This window comes from Haliotis asinina, chromosome 10 (assembly GCF_037392515.1).
Source record: "Haliotis asinina isolate JCU_RB_2024 chromosome 10, JCU_Hal_asi_v2, whole genome shotgun sequence".
In the NCBI taxonomy this organism is placed as follows: Eukaryota; Metazoa; Mollusca; class Gastropoda; order Lepetellida; family Haliotidae; genus Haliotis; species Haliotis asinina.
The window spans coordinates 33,421,019-33,427,933 of record NC_090289.1 but is presented as its reverse complement, the minus strand read 5'-3'; positions in this window follow the sequence as shown (position 1 = coordinate 33,427,933).

Here is a 6,915-nt window from a genome sequence, read left to right as displayed (position 1 = left end):
TAGTCATTATAGGACCATTTTGTTGCATGTCCGTATATTTGACATCATTTGCCGTTTTATATGTCAGTGTAATTTTACCTCTTTCTGTGTGCGGTGATGTTTGGTTTAAATACGATCCGAGCTATGGAAATGTGAACAACGAGGAGAGTTCTATGGATATACGACTTCTTTGATAATATGAGCAACGTTTCGGCGCAGGTACTAACATCTTTATCACCGTGGCTACAACGAAACGTCGCTCATGTTATATTAAAGAAGCTGTCTATCCATAGAGCTGTCCTGTTGTTCAGCACAAAATTTTTAATTGTCACTCAAAGACGTTAATGTGTGTGACAAGGAATGTCGAATAACGCTCATACATTCAAGGAATGACAGTTGTATGTTGAAAAATAGAGCAAGCAGAAACATTCGACAAATGGCATTGCACGCTCAGCCTCAGCAAAGCTTACACAGACATTCAAGGCCTCAGTAGAGGTTACAAAACGTTTTATGGGGGAGACGCGGAAAAGAATTTCAAATTTGACGCAATAGTGGTGAAATATGATGTCCAATGTAATGTATTTGTGTGACTTGTGCAATATGGCATCTTTTTCGTTCAGATAAATATTTACATGCCTTTGCATGCATTTCTGTCAGTAGCCACTCGTGGGGCACGTTAGTCATCACCGTGTGATGTCACTAACACTATAAGATGACTCCTACACACATACCTATGACATAGTTGAGATTCAAACATCAACAAATCTTATATTTCTACTGACTATGGAAATGATCCTGTAGCTGCATTCATTAAGGAAATAACATCCTAAACATTCTGAGTCTGGACCCTACAGTTCAGTTCGTGTAAATACGTAAATGCAATAGGAACAATTGCTTCCTTTATGGAATACTCTTGATAGAAAACACTCTAAACACCGAAACCCTTTTACAGACTGACTTGGCTTACATATTTCCAAAGCACCTGACAACATACACAAGCATAAAATAACAAAATACAACGTGTTTCTAGTACGCTGTCTACAATGCTATTTGTGTATTACCCAAAGACAATGGTGGGCAGTGTTTGGGGAAGGTTGACTGATACAATTGCTCTGACCCTTACGTCAACTGGCACAGTCATAATATTCTCTTCATTGAAGTCAAAGGTAACGTTTGACAAACACATCAGCTAACAGCAACATATTGTTCGTCAACACATGCATATGGACTAGAGAATATTTCTTTAATGAGTTGATCATGGCTTTGTTGACAAACATTTCGTTGTCCAAATACAATCTCCTGACATTTGAAGTCTTACTGCTTATGTGTGCATCCTTGTCATATATTTAGTCAAACGTGGTCATGATTTTAAACCAAATACAGATCATCATGTTAGATAGTGTGTTTGACTCTACGAGTAGGATTATTAAACACGTACTGCACACCTGTGTTAGTAAAAACTCGTGGCATCACCACGAATACATTCAACACTGACATTTTTCACCCAGACAAAGAAACAGTTGATGACAGATACGTTTGTTTAACGTCACGTTTTTATTCAAATATTCCTTTCATTGACATGTAGTGTCATGATTGTTCAGTTTATCTGTGGTCATGAACACGGTTGTCAAATACTGAGACGGATCTGTTTCTTTCAGATGTGTCGAAGTCGATGTGTTTAATTCGTAAGAAGTTGTCAGCCACACATTTATTCTACAAAATAAACTGGATTATACATTATTTTTTCTACTCTCAGCAAACTGTCAATTCGATTATACGGTTTGTGAGTAATATGGTCAAGAGAAACCGTAATTGTCAGAAAAATCTAAAACCAACAATGTTCGCAAGACGGAGCCCTAAAATCAGAGACCTGTTACTTGAAGCGACATTAGCGCCATTTGTGTCACTACTCGCATTCTTTAACATCAAGTTTCAGTAGTCCAAGTGCTAAACCGCTTTGTCTAACAGGACACCACTCATACAACTGTGACAATTCGGACCTTACGACAACAATGAGTTACTGTGGTACGTGACCAACCCGGAATGTCCAACAAGGTGATAACATAGAGGACGAATGAGGTTGAAAACTCAAGCATAGTGACCTTCCAGTGAGTCTGACCCTCACGCATGATGACATTTTGAGTAATGGGTACATTACTCATGGTACTTATGAAAGGGTCGCTCTGAAAACATAATGACAAGAACTAATGCGTTCGGCATGGTTATGCACTAAAATGACTCACTTTCAAGTGGTAACAACGAGGATTGAAAAATCGTGTGTATTAACGTTACAGTACTCTGCGTTGTAGTTGTAGTTTAATAGTTTGCAGTTATATAAGAACTGAAATCGTTGCTCTTTGTTCGTGGTGTCAGAAATAGCATTAAGTTGAACAATATGTTGTAAAGAACTCAAACAACCGCTTAATTTAGTTGGTCATTGTACCATCGACTAATGTGTAATGCTTGAGTTGGTTATAAGCGGCCGTTTGCTAAAAACGAGTTCATTATAAACGTTGTTTATAGATAGATAGCTATGTCTAATGTGAACAAATTAATTAAGGGGGTATTTTTCCATGCGTCGTACAAGAACGTTCAGTGTTCCATTAAGGAAGTAATAGTAAATAAAAATAGGGATCAGAACATGTTTAAATGGTGACGTGATTTCGTCTGACGCCATTAAATGTTGAAAATTAAAGTCAGTTAAACTTTCTTTAAGCACGAGTATGAACAGCGATCTGTGTAAACGTTTCATCGTATCTTGCACACTGCTTTTCAGTGACGTCTCGCATACAACGTCTCTACTTTAAAGTATCGGACGGTAAAGTATCGGTGAACATTATAACTGCTCCTATTGACAGACGAGCGAATATTGACCGTATCAACAGAACAAGTTGACCGTATAAACATGATCCATTAGCTGTACAGGACAACTCCCCATCAGCACACGAGAACGTATAGACGTAAAATAAGATGTGTAGTTCCCAATGAAGATGAAAATATTTGAAATGAACAAAAGGAACAGTCACACTTTGCCTGGTGATTACTACAGGTAAAGCAGAATATGCTTAAAATATCCGTTTTACTAACACTTGATTTGATCACCGATTTGCAGTGATCTCTTCTTATATTTGTGGACATGTGTTTGGCTTTTTGCACGCAAAAAATCCGTTTGTTACACTGTACGTACCTGAGACTAGGTGCAACTAGTGTGAAGATTGCATTCACCTGCAGTAATGCAGGGGGGGTTGGGGTGTAAAACGTCGAGTCGGTGGTCATTCACTCGTCATCATGTATATACTTAAATTTTTTGGCAGACACGGCATTCATATATTTTACGAAAATGGGTCCATGTGATGCAAGTTTTGTAGTTTTAAATGATGAAACTCGGAGACTACAGAACACTATCTAAACCATGGTCCAATTACAGTTTATTCAAAATGGTTCCGAAGGGGGGCCGAAAATGAGACATTGAAAGTTTTCATTTATGGTTCCTTTTTAACTTTAACGTTGTATGATATTTACGTAAGAACAGATACCTTCCCATCTCCATAACAGTGTAAGCCCATGTAGGTAATAAATTGGTAATGCTTATATACGTGTACCTTCATACCTTTACTATACTTTCATCCATCACACTGATGTCACAACCCACACAAATACTACACGCAAAACGTCGTCACAGCTTCTTAATTTAGTGCAACTTCGGTATGTATTAAACTGTTTGTGCCGCCATATGGCTGGAACATTGCAGAGTGCGACGTAAAACTAAACTCACTCACTCATTAAACTGTTTATGAAAGAAATGACAACACACCGTGAGAACATACTGGGAGTTCTTAGACCATGAATTCCTAATTTATACCAAAGCTGTGAAAGAGAATTAAACTCGTTTTTTCTGTCTAGGTCATCGCGATGAATAATTCAATCTACTTGTTATACGTCATCAATTCGGGACAGCTTGGAAGGAACATACGGGATTCTATTCATAATTCGATCAAATTTAGTTTATTCTTCTTGACTCTGTCGTCTTCCAAACCTGTTTGTTTCAAGGCAAGCATGCAATGTTTCAACATGCTGGATTTAAAGCTCGGTACGTGTTCTTCAAGGGTTGATTCTAGATGGTGGATCAAAGGACGATCCACGATCTGTAACTTAAATACTTTTAGATTACAGGCGACCACAACAGACCATCCCTCTTTTTAAATATTGAATGCATCAGCGTCAGACGGGAAAGGTTGTGTAGTTTTACATAATGTTTGTTAAATAACCTGTGGTGATCACCATTTATTTGACAAGCAGCGTCAAATGGTTCGGAGTAGGTTACTAGTTTTTTCAGGGTTTGAACGTTCTTATGAAATCTTTTGCATGTTAACATACAAACCTACTGCTAACAACACCCCCGTTTGCTTCCCTTCGTTTTTGTCACTGGAGCTGAAGTGTTGCAACCTCTACAGAAATACAACCTCTAGGACGAGGAATAGCGTACGATGTGACATTTATTTTTACTTCACGACTGTGCACCGTTAAATGAATTGAGTTCATAACTCGAGACATATTTACAGACAGCAGGCAGTGATTAAGCACGAATAAATATTTGCACAAATTTGAGAAATATCTTCTTTAATGGAGCCATTCAACAACATCAGTTTGGTTTGTAAAAATATCTGCCATTGTGCATCTAAAATAGTATTCATGAAACAGTAAGCCCAGTGAAAAATCCAGATTTGCACATGTTGATGCCAGGAGAAATTATTTGAATATCATTTTGAACCAATATTTTTAAGCAGAAAGGTTAAAAGAATTTGTTATCGAATGACCATTTAGCCTGTTCAGGTATCACAGCTGACAATGGTCATTAAAGAAACACCAGCTTGTGAACAAAAGAACTGTTTCACAAACCATGAAATAGCCCACATGATTCACGAAATAAAACATTGTTATTTTTATGTTAAACCAATCCATTCTATTTTTCAACCCAAGTGTATCATTATAAAAACACGTTTCCAACGCAAACACATGCTAAAAGGGGATGTGAAGATAATTCAAAATATGCGTATAAATAATTTCTTTAAAACTCCTCAGAACTGAAGCATCCAAGCTCTCTAACCTGCTATATACACACTTGTGTTAACCATTCCAAATCTGAAAGATGGGAATTAAAAGAATACTACAATCAGGGTTTATTCTCTAATACAAAGACGCGTGGATGCTGTAAATAGTTGCGACCCTCCTCAAATCTGAACCAATTACTTAGACATCAATTTAAACATGTTCCATTGTTCTGTCATCAGTTGAAGTGTGATGAGCAACAACACCCTGCAGTGTTCTACAGTGAATCACCCAATAAACAAATGTTTCCGATTGTCTTCAATTTGTGCTGGTTAACGGTAACTTGTGTATAAAACAGGAGGTATATAACCATCGTTCGTTCGCTGAAGGACATCGGTTGCCAATGAAGGTAGGGGAGGCTTGTGACCTCATTATCAGAGATCAGTCCACAGAATGTAGTTAACGCCGTGCATCAATATAACATAATGACACTTTTTATTTTGTTGGGTTTTTTGTTTGTTTGTTTGTTTGGGGGTTTTCTTTCCTTTTTCGTTGTTTTGTGTGTGTGTGTGTGTGTGTGTGTGTGTGTGTGTGTTGTGTGTTTGGGGGGTTTTTTGCTTGATGGAAGTAGTAACGTTATTTTATTTCTAGAAGAGCAAAGAGTGTATGACACAAAAACGTCATGCTTGATAACTCGTTTCCAACAGATTCCATTTAGATGGACAAACCCTGATAATAATAATCATTTGTATGTTTAAGCGCATATATAGTAGCCATCAACACGTTAACGACGAGCCTTAGCACATATATACATGCAATCATGCAATATATGTATATTTTGATTCCCATATGACACAAATTGTTTGGGAGCTGAAATAAAAATGTTCAAGATACCATATTGGATATGAAATCGATATTTCTTCATGTGTCTGTCAGATGTCTTTTATCTCACAACTCGCATGAAAAAACTTCAACCACGGGTGAAAGGCAAGGATGTAGTTTGTTTTTTTCTCGGAAAAAGTACCATCACAGCATCGAATCATTTCTCCAGCTTTGCTAAATGTGTTCAGCTATAAATATCTGTAGAAACAAAGGCATTTGTCATAGAACATAAATCACGGAACACAATCCGTGCACATTAACAAATCCCAGTGTTTTGTGTAATACATGAACTTTGGTACACAGTGGGTTCTTTTCGTGCACTAAAGGTATAAAAAAAGCACAGGTAACACTGAAATAATCAGTCATTTAAACACATACCCTAATCGCGTCCACAGTGATAACTTTGTTTCCCAAACACGAATATCATGTAATAATCAAGCACTTAATCACGTACACTAATCACATAAACACTGATTACTTTGCTTCCCAAAATACGGACACCATATAATAACCAGGCACTTAAACACATTCATTAATCACACACAAAGTGATAACTTCGTCTCCCAAAACACTGCCACCATGTAATAACCAGGCACTTCAACATCGTCACTAATCACACACACAGTGATAACTTTGTTTCCCAGAATATTACCACCATGTAATAACCAGGCACTTCAACACGCACACTAATCAGACAAACGGGGATAACTCTGTTTCCCAAACACAACATCATGTAATAATCAAGCACTTAATCACGGGAGCAGTGATTACTTTGTTTCCCAAAACACATGCACCATGTAATAATCATGATCAGTCTCTTAATCACACACACAGTGATAAATTTTTTTCCCAAACACGTGTACCATATAATAATCAAGCACTTAATCACTCACACTGATTGCACACTCAGTGATATCACTGATAAGTGTGTTTCCCAAAATACGTGCACCACGTAATAATCATGATCAGGCACTTTGATCACTTGTTTCCCAAACACGAGCATCG